The sequence below is a fragment of the Camelus dromedarius genome, unplaced genomic scaffold, assembly GCF_036321535.1.
Source record: "Camelus dromedarius isolate mCamDro1 unplaced genomic scaffold, mCamDro1.pat HAP1_SCAFFOLD_123, whole genome shotgun sequence".
Taxonomy (NCBI): domain Eukaryota; kingdom Metazoa; phylum Chordata; class Mammalia; order Artiodactyla; family Camelidae; genus Camelus; species Camelus dromedarius.
In genome coordinates, this window is record NW_026989814.1 from 2,981,799 (window position 1) to 2,993,194 (window position 11,396).

Genomic DNA, 11,396 nt, shown 5'->3' on the forward strand with positions numbered 1-11,396 from the left:
TGGAGCTCGTACCTACCCATATATATGTATGGAGAGGAGTTTGGAAATGAAAAGAAACTTTGTGTTCCCAACAAGCTAGGTGAAGGACGGCTTTCACACACACTTTTCTCTCAGAACTGAGCATGTGGAAAGACGTTCGTTTATCTAGCACAAAGGGAAAGGTTTTCAGGAGAAACTTTTACTCTGGTTTCTCAGTCTGTTTCCTATTGCCGGTTTGAAGTTACTGCATTTTTCACTGTAAAATCAAGTTGGAGCTCGTACATCCCATATATTTGTATGGAGTGGGGTTTTTAACTAAATAGAAACTTTGTGTTCCCAACAAGCTAGGTGAAGGACGGCTTTCACACACACTTATCTCTCAGAACTGAGCATGTGGAGAGACGTTCGTTCATCTAGCACAAAGAGAACGGGTTGCAGGAGAAACTTTTACTCTGTTTTCTCAGTCTGTTTCCTAGTGCCGGTTTGAAGTTACTGCAGTATTCACTGTAAAACCGAGTTGGAGCTCGTACCTCCCCATATATATGTATGGAGTGGAGTTTGCAAGTGAAAAGAAACTATGTGTTACCAACAAGCTAGGTGAAGGACGGCTTTCACACCCACTTATGTCTCAGAACTGAGCATGTGGAGAGACGTTCGTTCATCTAGCACAAAGGGAACGGGTTTCTTGGGAAACTTTAACTCTGGTTTCTCAGTCTGTTTCCTAATGCAGGTTTGAAGTTCCTGCAGTATTCACAGTAAAACCGAGTTGGGGCTCTTACCTCCCCATATATATATGGAGTGTAGTTAGCAAGTTAAAAGAAACTTTGTGTTCCCAACAAGCTTGGTGAAGGACGGCTTTCACACACACTTTTCTCTCAGAACTGAGCATGTGGAAAGACTTTCATTCATCTAGCACAAAGGGAACGGGTTGCAGGAGAAACTATTACTCTGTTTTCTCAGTCTGTTTCCTGCTGCCGGTTTGATGTTCCTGCAGTTTTCAATGTAAAACCGAGTTGGAGCTCGTACCTCCCGATATATATGTATAGAGTGGAGTTTGCTAGTGAAAAGAACCTTTTTATTCCCAACAAGCTAGGTGAAGGACGGCTTTCACACACACTTATCTCTCAGAACTGAGCATGTGGAGAAACGTTCGTTCATCTAGCACAAACAGAACGAGTTGCAGGAGAAACTTTTACTCTGGTTCCTCAGTGTGTTTCCTAGTGCCGGTTTGAAGTTATTGCCGTTTTCACTGTAATACCGAGTTGGAGCTCGTACCTCCCCATATAAATGTATGCAGTGGAGTTTGCAACTGAAAAGAAAATTTGTGTTCCCATCAAGCTCGGTGAAGGACGGCTTTCACACACATTTATCTCTCAGAACTGAGCATGTGGAGAGAGGTTCGTTCTTCTAGCACAAAAGGAACGGGATGCAGGATAAACATTTACTCTGGATTCTCAGTCTGGTTCCTAGTGCCTTTTGGAAGTTCCTGCAGTTTTCACTGTAAAACCGTGTTGGAGCTCGTACCTCCCCATATATATGTATGGATTGGAATTTGCAACTGAAAAGAAACTTTGTGTTTCCAACAAGATAGGTGAAGGACGGCTTTCACACACACTTATCTCTCAGAACTGAGCATGTGGAGAGACGTTCGTTCATCTAGCACAAAGGGAACGGGTTGCAGGGGAAACTTTTACTCTGGTTTCTCAGTCTGTTTCCTAGTGCCGGTTTGAAGTTCCTGCAGTTTTCACTGTAAAAGCGAATTGGATCTAGTAGCTCCCCATATATATATATGGAGTGGAGTTTGCAATTGAAAAGAAACTTTGTGTTCCCAACAAGATACGTGAAGTACGGCTTTCACACACACTTATCTCTCAGAAGTGAGCATGTGGAGAGACGTTCGTTCATCTAGCACAGAGGGAACGGTTTGCGGGAGAAACTTTTACTTTGTTTTCTCAGTCTGTTTCCTAGTGCCGGAATGAAGTTCCTGCAATTTTCACTGTAAAACCGATTTGGAGCTCGTACCTCCCGATATATATGTATGGAGTGGAGTTTGCAAGTGAAAAGAAACTTTGTGTTCCCAACAAGCTAGTTGAAGGACGGCTTTCACACACACTTATCTCTCAGAACTGAGCATGTGGAGAGACGTTCGTTCATCTAGCACAAAGGGAACACATTCCAGGTGAAACTTTAACTCTGGTCTATCAGTCTGTTTCTTAATGCATGTTTGAAGTTCCAGCAGTTTTCACTGTAAAACCGAGTTGGTGCTCTTACCTCCCCATATATATGTATGGAGTGTACTTAGCAAGTTAAAAGAAACTTTGTGTTCCCAACAAGCTAGTTGAAGGATGGCTATCACACACACTTATCTCTCCGAAGTGAGCATGTGGAGATACGTTCGTTCATCTAGCACAAAAGGAACCATTTGCAGGAGAAACTTTTACTCTGGTTTCTCAGTCTGTTTCCTACTGCCGGTTTGAAATTTCTGCAGTTTTCACTGTATAACCGAGTTGAAGCTCGTACCTCCCCTTATATATGTATGGAGTGGAGTTTGCAATTAAAAAGGAACTTTGTGTTCCCAAAAAGCTAGGTGAAGGACGGCTTTCACACACACATACCTCTCAGAACTGAGCATGTGGAGAGACGTTCGTTCATGTAGCACAAAGGAAATGGTTTGCAGGAGAAACTTTTACTCTGGTTTCTCAGTCTGTTTCCTTATGCAGGTTTGAAGTTCCTGCAGTATTCACAGTAAAACCGAGTTGGGGCTCTTACCTCCCCATATATATATGGAGTGTAGTTAGCAAGTTAAAAGAAACTTTGTGTTCCCAACAAGCTTGGTGAAGGACGGCTTTCACACACACTTTTCTCTCAGAACTGAGCATGTGGAAAGACGTTCATTCATCTAGCACAAAGGGAACGGGTTGCAGGAGAAACTATTACTCTGTTTTCTCAGTCTGTTTCCTGCTGCCGGTTTGATGTTCCTGCAGTTTTCAATGTAAAACCGAGTTGGAGCTCGTACCTCCTGATATATATGTATAGAGTGGAGTTTGCAAGTGAAAAGAACCTTTTTATTCCCAACAAGCTAGGTGAAGGACGGCTTTCACACACACTTATCTCTCAGAACTGAGCATGTGGAGAAACGTTCGTTCATCTAGCACAAACAGAACGGGTTGCAGGAGAAACTTTTACTCTGGTTCCTCAGTGTGTTTCCTAGTGCCGGTTTGAAGTTATTGCCGTTTTCACTGTAAAACCGTGTTGGAGCTCGTACCTCCCCATATAAATGTATGGAGTGGAGTTTGCAACTGAAAAGAAAATTTGTGTTCCCATCAAGCTAGGTGAAGGACGGCTTTCACACACATTTATCTCTCAGAACTGAGCATGTGGAGAGAGGTTCGTTCTTCTAGCACAAAAGGAACGGGATGCAGGATAAACATTTACTCTGGATTCTCAGTCTGGTTCCTAGTGCCTTTTGGAAGTTCCTGCAGTTTTCACTGTAAAACCGTGTTGGAGCTCGTATCTCCCCATATATATGTATGGATTGGAATTTGCAACTGAAAAGAAACTTTGTGTTTCCAACAAGATAGGTGAAGGACGGCTTTCACACACACTTATCTCTCAGAACTGAGCATGTGGAGAGACGTTCGTTCATCTAGCACAAAGGGAACGGGTTGCAGGGGAAACTTTTACTCTGGTTTCTCAGTCTGTTTCCTAGTGCCGGTTTGAAGTTCCTGCAGTTTTCACTGTAAAAGCGAATTGGATCTAGTAGCTCCCCATATATATATATGGAGTGGAGTTTGCAATTGAAAAGAAACTTTGTGTTCCCAACAAGATACGTGAAGTACGGCTTTCACACACACTTATCTCTCAGAATTGAGCATGTGGAGAGACGTTCGTTCATCTAGCACAAAATGAACGGGTTGCTGGGGAAACTATTACTCTGGATTCTCAGTCTGTTTCTTAGTGCCGGTATGAAGTTCCTGCAATTTTCACTGTAAATCCGATTTGGAACTCGTACGTCCCCATATATATGTATGAAGTGGAGTTTGCAAGTGAAAAGAAACTTTGTGTTCCCAACAAGCTAGGTGAAGGACGGCTTTCACACACACTTATCTCTCAGAACTGAGCATGTGGAGAATCGTTCGTTCATCTAGCAAAAAAGGAACGGTTTGCAGGAGAAACTTTTACTCTGGTTTCTCAGTCTGTTTCCTACTGCCGGTTTGAAGTTCCTGCAGTTTTCACTGTAAAACCGAGGTGGGGCTCTTACCACCCCATATATATGTATGGAGTGGAGTTTGCAATTGAAAAGAAACTTTGTCTTCCCAAAAAGCTAGGTGAAGGACGGCTTTCACACACACATATCTTTCAGAACTTAGCATGTGGAGAGACGTTCGTTCATGTAGCACAAAGGAAACGGGGTGCAGGAGAAACTTTTACTCTGGTTTCTCAGTCTGTTTCCTAGTGTCGGTTTGAAGTTACTGCAGTTATCACCGTAAAACCGAGTTGGAGCTCGTACCTCCCATATATATGTATGGAGTGGAGTTTGCAAGTGAAAAGAAAATTTGTGTTCCCAAAAAGCTAGGTGAAGTACGGCTTTCACACACACTTATGTCTCAGAACTGAGCATGTGGAGAGACGTTCGTTCATTTAGCACAAAGGGAATGGGTTTCAGGAGAAACTATTACTCTGGTTTCTCAGTCTGTTTCCTAGTGCCGGTTTGAAGTTCCTGCAGTTTACATTGTAAAACCGAGTTGGAGCTAGTAGCTCCCCATATATATATATGGAATGGAGTTTGCAATTGAAAAGAAACTTTGTGTTCCCAACAAGCTAGGTGAAGGACGGCTTTCACACACACTTATCTCTCAGAAGTGAGCATGTGGAGAGACGTTCGTTCATCTAGCACAGAGGGAACGGGTTGCAGGAGAAACTTTTACTCTGTTTTCTCAGTCTGTTTCCTAGTGCCGGAATGAACTTCCTGCAATTTTCACTGTAAAACCGATTTGGAGCTCGTACCTCCCGATATATATGTATGGAGTGGAGTTTGCAAGTGAAAAGAAACTTTGTGTTCCCAACAACCTAGTTGAAGGACGGCTTTCACACACACTTATCTCTCAGAACTGAGCATGTGGAGAGACGTTCGTTCATCTAGCACAAAAAGAAAAGTTTGCAGGAAAAACTTTTACTCTGGTTTCTCAGTCTGTTTCCTAGTGCCGGTTTGAAGTTCCTGCAGTTGTCACTGTAAAGCCGAGTTGGAGCTCGTACCTCCCCATATATATGTATACAGTGGAGTTTGCAAGTGAAAAGAAATTTTTGGTTCCCATCAAGCTAGGTGAAAGACGGCTTTCACACACAAATATCTCTCAGAACTGAGCATGTGGAGAGACGTTCGTTCATCTATCACAAAGTGAACGGATTTCATGAGAAACATTTACTCTGGATTCTCAGTCTGTTTCCTAGTGCCGGTTTGAAGATCCTGCAGTTTTCACTGTTAAAACGATTTGGAGCCCGTAATTCCCCATATTAATGTATGGATTGGAGTTTGCAACTGAAAAGAAACTTTGTGTTCCCAACAAGCTAGATGAAGGACGGCTTTCACACACACGTAACTCTCAGAACTTAGCATATGGAGAGACGTTCGTTCATCTAGCAAAAAAGGAATTGTTTGCAGGGGAAACTTTTACCCTGGTTTCTCAGTCTGTTTCCTAGTGCCGGTTTGAATTTCCTGAAGTTTTCACTGTAAACCCGATTTGGAGCTAGTACATCCCCATATATATGTGTATGGAGTGGAATTTGCAAGATAAAGAAACTTTGGGTTCCCAACAAGCTAGGTGAAATAAGGCTTTCACACACACTTATCTCTCAGAACTGAGCATGTGGAAAGACGTTCGTTCATCTAGCACAAAGGGAACGGTTTGCAGGAGAAACATTTACTCTGGTTTCTCAGTCTGTTTCCTAGTGCCTCTTTGAAGTTCTTGCATTTTTCACTGTAAACCCGATTTGTAGCTAGTACCACCCCATATATATTTATGGAGTGGATTTTGCAACTGAAAAGAAACTTTGTGTTCAGAACAAGCTAGGTGAAAGGCGGCTTTCACACACACTTATCTCTCAGAACTGAGCATGTGGAGAGACGTTCGTTCATCTAGCACAAAGGGAACACATTTCAGGTGAAACTTTAACTCTGGTCTATCAGTCTGTTTCTTAATGCATGTTTGAAGTTCCAGCAGTTTTCACTGTAAAACCGAGTTGGGGCTCTTACCTCCCCATATATATGTATGGAGTGTACTTAGCAAGTTAAAAGAAACTTTGTGTTCCCAACAAGCTTGTTGAAGGACGGCTTTCACACAAACTTTTCTCTCAGAACTGAGCATGTGGAGAGACGTTCGTTCATCTAGCACAAAGGGAACGGGTTGCAGGTGAAACTTTTACTCTGTTTTCTCAGTCTGTTTCCTAGTGCCGGTTTGATGTTCCTGCAGTTTTCACTGTAAACCCGAGTTGGAGCTAGTACCTCCCCTTATGTATGTATGGATTGAGTTTGCAAGTGAAAAGAAAATTTGTCTTCCCATCAAGCTAGGTGAAGGACGTCTTTCACACACACTTATCTCTCAGAACTGAGCATGTGGAGAGAGGTTCGTTCTTCTAGCACAAAAGGAACGGGATGCAGGATAAACATTTACTCTGGATTCTCAGTCTTCTTCCTAGTGCCGTTTTGAAGTTCCTGAAGTTTTCAGTGTAAAACCGAGTTGGAGCTCGTACTTCCGCATATATATGTATCGAGTGGAATTTGCAGCTGAAAAGAAACTTTGTGTTCCCAACAAGCTAGGTGAAGGATGGCTTTCACACACACTTATCTCTCCGAACTGAGCATGTGGAGATACGTTCGTTCATCTAGCACAAAAGGAACCATTTGCAGGAGAAACTTTTACTCTGGTTTCTCAGTCTGTTTCCTACTGCCGGTTTGAAATTTCTGCAGTTTTCACTGTATAACCGAGTTGAAGCTCGTACCTCCCCTTATATATGTATGGAGTGGAGTTTGCAATTAAAAAGGAACTTTGTGTTCCCAAAAAGCTAGGTGAAGGACGGCTTTCACACACACATACCTCTCAGAACTGAGCATGTGGAGAGACGTTCGTTCATGTAGCACAAAGGAAATGGTTTGCAGGAGAAACTTTTACTCTGGTTTCTCAGTCTGTTTCCTTGTGCCAGTTTGAAGTTACTGCAGTTTTCACCGTAAAACCGAGTTCGAGCTCGTACCTCCCATATATATGTATGGAGTGGAGTTTGCAAGTGAAAAGAAAATTTGTGTTCCCAACAAGCTAGTTGAAGTACGGCTTTCACACCCACTTATGTCTCAGAACTGAGCATGTGGAGAGACGTTCGTTCATCTAGCACAAAGGGAACGGGTTTCAGGGGAAACTTTAACTCTGGTTTCTCAGTCTGTTTCCTAATGCAGGTTTGAAGTTCCTGCAGTATTCACAGTAAAACCGAGTTGGGGCTCTTACCTCCCCATATATATATGGAGTGTAGTTAGCAAGTTAAAAGAAACTTTGTGTTCCCAACAAGCTTGGTGAAGGACGGCTTTCACACACACTTTTCTCTCAGAACTGAGCATGTGGAAAGACGTTCATTCATCTATCACAAAGGGAACGGGTTGCAGGAGAAACTATTACTCTGTTTTCTCAGACTGTTTCCTGCTGCCGGTTTGATGTTCCTGCAGTTTTCAATGTAAAACCGAGTTGGAGCTCGTACCTCCCGATATATATGTATAGAGTGGAGTTTGCAAGTGAAAAGAACCTTTTTATTCCCAACAAGCTAGGTGAAGGACGGCTTTCACACACACTTATCTCTCAGAACTGAGCATGTGGAGAAACGTTCGTTCATCTAGCACAAACAGAACGGGTTGCAGGAGAAACTTTTACTCTGGTTCCTCAGTGTGTTTCCTAGTGCCGGTTTGAAGTTATTGCCGTTTTCACTGTAAAACCGAGTTGGAGCTCGTACCTCCCCATATAAATGTATGGAGTGGAGTTTGCAACTGAAAAGAAAATTTGTGTTCCCATCAAGCTAGGTGAAGGACGGCTTTCACACACATTTATCTCTCAGAACTGAGCATGTGGAGAGAGGTTCGTTCTTCTAGCACAAAAGGAACGGGATGCAGGATAAACATTTACTCTGGATTCTCAGTCTGGTTCCTAGTGCCTTTTGGAAGTTCCTGCAGTTTTCACTGTAAAACCGTGTTGGAGCTCGTATCTCCCCATATATATGTATGGATTGGAATTTGCAACTGAAAAGAAACTTTGTGTTTCCAACAAGATAGGTGAAGGACGGCTTTCACACACACTTATCTCTCAGAACTGAGCATGTGGAGAGACGTTCGTTCATCTAGCACAAAGGGAACGGGTTGCAGGGGAAACTTTTACTCTGGTTTCTCAGTCTGTTTCCTAGTGCCGGTTTGAAGTTCCTGCAGTTTTCACTGTAAAAGCGAATTGGATCTAGTAGCTCCCCATATATATATATGGAGTGGAGTTTGCAATTGAAAAGAAACTTTGTGTTCCCAACAAGATACGTGAAGTACGGCTTTCACACACACTTATCTCTCAGAATTGAGCATGTGGAGAGACGTTCGTTCATCTAGCACAAAATGAACGGGTTGCTGGGGAAACTATTACTCTGGATTCTCAGTCTGTTTCTTAGTGCCGGTATGAAGTTCCTGCAATTTTCACTGTAAATCCGATTTGGAACTCGTACGTCCCCATATATATGTATGAAGTGGAGTTTGCAAGTGAAAAGAAACTTTGTGTTCCCAACAAGCTAGGTGAAGGACGGCTTTCACACACACTTATCTCTCAGAACTGAGCATGTGGAGAATCGTTCGTTCATCTAGCAAAAAAGGAACGGTTTGCAGGAGAAACTTTTACTCTGGTTTCTCAGTCTGTTTCCTACTGCCGGTTTGAAGTTCCTGCCGTTTTCACTGTAAAACCGAGGTGGGGCTCTTACCACCCCATATATATGTATGGAGTGGAGTTTGCAATTGAAAAGAAACTTTGTCTTCCCAAAAAGCTAGGTGAAGGACGGCTTTCACACACACATATCTTTCAGAACTTAGCATGTGGAGAGACGTTCGTTCATGTAGCACAAAGGAAACGGGGTGCAGGAGAAACTTTTACTCTGGTTTCTCAGTCTGTTTCCTAGTGTCGGTTTGAAGTTACTGCAGTTATCACCGTAAAACCGAGTTGGAGCTCGTACCTCCCATATAAATGTATGGAGTGGAGTTTGCAAGTGAAAAGAAAATTTGTGTTCCCAAAAAGCTAGGTGAAGTACGGCTTTCACACACACTTATGTCTCAGAACTGAGCATGTGGAGAGACGTTCGTTCATTTAGCACAAAGGGAATGGGTTTCAGGAGAAACTATTACTCTGGTTTCTCAGTCTGTTTCCTAGTGCCGGTTTGAAGTTCCTGCAGTTTACATTGTAAAACCGAGTTGGAGCTAGTAGCTCCCCATATATATATATGGAATGGAGTTTGCAATTGAAAAGAAACTTTGTGTTCCCAACAAGCTAGGTGAAGGACGGCTTTCACACACACTTATCTCTCAGAAGTGAGCATGTGGAGAGACGTTCGTTCATCTAGCACAGAGGGAACGGGTTGCAGGAGAAACTTTTACTCTGTTTTCTCAGTCTGTTTCCTAGTGCCGGAATGAACTTCCTGCAATTTTCACTGTAAAACCGATTTGGAGCTCGTACCTCCCGATATATATGTATGGAGTGGAGTTTGCAAGTGAAAAGAAACTTTGTGTTCCCAACAACCTAGTTGAAGGACGGCTTTCACACACACTTATCTCTCAGAACTGAGCATGTGGAGAGACGTTCGTTCATCTAGCACAAAAAGAAAAGTTTGCAGGAAAAACTTTTACTCTGGTTTCTCAGTCTGTTTCCTAGTGCCGGTTTGAAGTTCCTGCAGTTGTCACTGTAAAGCCGAGTTGGAGCTCGTACCTCCCCATATATATGTATACAGTGGAGTTTGCAAGTGAAAAGAAATTTTTTGTTCCCATCAAGCTAGGTGAAAGACGGCTTTCACACACAAATATCTCTCAGAACTGAGCATGTGGAGAGACGTTCGTTCATCTATCACAAAGTGAACGGATTTCATGAGAAACATTTACTCTGGATTCTCAGTCTGTTTCCTAGTGCCGGTTTGAAGATCCTGCAGTTTTCACTGTTAAAACGATTTGGAGCCCGTAATTCCCCATATTAATATATGGATTGGAGTTTGCAACTGAAAAGAAACTTTGTGTTCCCAACAAGCTAGATGAAGGACGGCTTTCACACACACGTAACTCTCAGAACTTAGCATATGGAGAGACGTTCGTTCATCTAGCAAAAAAGGAATTGTTTGCAGGGGAAACTTTTACCCTGGTTTCTCAGTCTGTTTCCTAGTGCCGGTTTGAATTTCCTGAAGTTTTCACTGTAAACCCGATTTGGAGCTAGTACATCCCCATATATATGTGTATGGAGTGGAATTTGCAAGATAAAGAAACTTTGGGTTCCCAACAAGCTAGGTGAAATAAGGCTTTCACACACACTTATCTCTCAGAACTGAGCATGTGGAAAGACGTTCGTTCATCTAGCACAAAGGGAACGGTTTGCAGGAGAAACATTTACTCTGGTTTCTCAGTCTGTTTCCTAGTGCCTCTTTGAAGTTCTTGCATTTTTCACTGTAAACCCGATTTGTAGCTAGTACCACCCCATATATATTTATGGAGTGGATTTTGCAACTGAAAAGAAACTTTGTGTTCAGAACAAGCTAGGTGAAAGACGGCTTTCACACACACTTATCTCTCAGAACTGAGCATGTGGAGAGACGTTCGTTCATCTAGCACAAAGGGAACACATTTCAGGTGAAACTTTAACTCTGGTCTATCAGTCTGTTTCTTAATGCATGTTTGAAGTTCCAGCAGTTTTCACTGTAAAACCGAGTTGGGGCTCTTACCTCCCCATATATATGTATGGAGTGTACTTAGCAAGTTAAAAGAAACTTTGTGTTCCCAACAAGCTTGTTGAAGGACGGCTTTCACACAAACTTTTCTCTCAGAACTGAGCATGTGGAGAGACGTTCGTTCATCTAGCACAAAGGGAACGGGTTGCAGGTGAAACTTTTACTCTGTTTTCTCAGTCTGTTTCCTAGTGCCGGTTTGATGTTCCTGCAGTTTTCACTGTAAACCCGAGTTGGAGCTAGTACCTCCCCTTATGTATGTATGGAGTGGAGTTTGCAAGTGAAAAGAAAATTTGTCTTCCCATCAAGCTAGGTGAAGGACGTCTTTCACACACACTTATCTCTCAGAACTGAGCATGTGGAGAGAGGTTCGTTCTTCTAGCACAAAAGGAACGGGATGCAGGATAAACATTTACTCTGGATTCTCAGTCTTC